The sequence below is a fragment of the Micromesistius poutassou genome (genome assembly GCF_964030765.1).
Source record: "Micromesistius poutassou genome assembly, contig: SCAFFOLD_6978, whole genome shotgun sequence".
In the NCBI taxonomy this organism is placed as follows: Eukaryota; Metazoa; Chordata; class Actinopteri; order Gadiformes; family Gadidae; genus Micromesistius; species Micromesistius poutassou.
This window is the reverse complement of record NW_028178025.1, coordinates 2,501-4,473: the sequence shown is the minus strand read 5'-3', so window position 1 is coordinate 4,473 and position 1,973 is coordinate 2,501. Positions and strand designations below refer to the sequence as shown.

Below are 1,973 nucleotides of genomic sequence, written 5' to 3'. Positions count from 1 at the left end.
CCTGGGTTATAAATATCTATCATGACGGTGCTGTCGGCGCTCTACTGTACGGTGATTCACCGTTCTGTACACGCACTCTCTGCACGCTGTTAAACACCTGTTACACACGTTCTCCACACTTTCTCTCATTCTAACCCTCACCATTTTCAGTATTGGGTTCTTGTTCCGGTTCTGAAACCGGTACAAACTGTGTGTGTGTGTGTGTGTGTGTGTGTGTGTGTGTGTGTGTGTGTGTGTGTGTGTGTGTGTGTGTGGGGGCGTCCTCGATGTGGGCGTCATGCTGTGGGTTACTGAACGAGGTGATGGGGACCGGGACGGTCCGGGCCCAGCAGCCGGGCTTTGGGGCCGGGGCTGGGCCCTTCCGTTTTGCCCCTAGCGCCGGGTACTCTACCTACCCCCCCGCCAGCTCAGGGAGCGCTGGCCAGCTCTGCAAGGCCTGCGGACTAGCCTTCTCCGTCTTCAGACGCAAGGTAAGGAGAAAGGGTGGTGGTGGTGGTGGTGATGGAGGTGGTAGGGATAGTGGTGGTGGTAGTGGTGGTGATGAGGATAATAGTGGTGGGTATGAGGTGAAGGTGATAATGGTGGTGGTGATGGAGGTGGTAGGGATAATGCTGGGGATTTAGGGGATGGTGGTGGTGGTGGAGGTGGTAGTGATAATTGTGGTGGTGGTTTTGATGCAGGTGGTGGTGATAATGGGAATAGAAATGGTAGTGACAAAAGGGGGTGGTGATGGAGGTGGTAGCGATACCGGGGGTGGTGATGGAGGTGGTAGTGATAATAGTAGAGGTGGTAATCATAGTGGTGGTGGCGACGGTAATTATAATGGTGATGGTGGTGATCTTTGTATTGCTACTAGTGGAGTGCTTGAGAAGATCAAAGGTAAATAAACAACTGTAGCTAGACCACGAAGCATAAAAAAGTAACTCTATTTATGTGCCTGAAGGAAATCGAATACAGTATCACCAAAAAACGCTAAACGATGGTCCTGGAGTCAGGTTTCTCTACACGTGGAAGCAAGGCATTACCTCATCACTATCTGCTCTCCAATAGCCATGCAGAAACATAATCAGAACCTCCCCAGGCAGTGGCAGGCTAACGAGGGCTCCACCGGCCACCTGACACCCTTGGGTGCCCCTGCCTGCACGTCTGGACAGAGCAGATAGAGCTGTCCCCTCAGCCAGCCTGACGCCAGCTCCATCACGGCTTGTGTTTGGCCGCCAAGTGATGTTATCGTGGTCGCTGAATAGCACTAGTGAGCTGATCAACATAGCCAGTTAAACGTAGAGTCGATCAATGGGAAAATTACCTATTTTTTTTTGTGTATTTGGAGTGGAATTTGTGTTTTTCTAGTGTACTTGCGTTGTGTATTTGGGCTGTAGTTGGAGTGTGTATTTGGAATTTGTAGTTGGAGTGTATATTTGGAATGTTTTTGGAGTGGGTATTTGGAGTGTGTTTTTGAATGTGTATTTGTTGTTTGTAGTTTTGAGTGTGAGTGTTGAGTGTGTTTTTGGAGTGGGTATTGCACATGAATGACATGGGGAGAATCCCACTGCCGGATTGACCTTTTCTCTTTTCTCTTTTCTCTTTTTTTTTGTCTGATTTGTTTAATCCGTCTGAGCATTCATCTGTTGAAAGCAGACGGGGAAGCGCCTAGCAAATGTCAGCACAACAGCTGGACTCTCAGATACATTCATCATGTCTCTTTCTTCTTCTTTAGATATCTTCTAGAAATAGTCGTGTGTGAATTACGATCCTTTGCTTAGGGAGTGTGTGGTTCTAAAGGACTCGCCCCATTAAAAACGAAATGTACCAAAATCAAAATCCATGAAACTCATTGTGAACACTATCAAGTCATTAAACGCTGTTTCATCCATATTGATATATTATAGCTTTAAACCTGGCGGTAGACGTTCTCAGTAAGGCGAGGTAGAAACAGCGATGGGTAAAAATCTTGGTACTTCTCATAAGTCATG

General features: G+C 47.5%; 1 pseudogene across 1 annotated transcript in view; it reads left to right on the top strand.

Moving 5' to 3' along the window:
• Positions 1 to 260: 260 nt before the first annotated feature.
• Positions 261 to 1,973, top strand: part of LOC311374856 (E3 ubiquitin-protein ligase RNF34 pseudogene) — a 3,137-nt pseudogene continuing 1,424 nt past the window's right edge. The window contains exon 1 of the transcript in view: positions 261 to 470. The product of the transcript in view is annotated as an E3 ubiquitin-protein ligase RNF34 pseudogene (transcript). The remainder of the gene's footprint in view (positions 471 to 1,973) is intronic.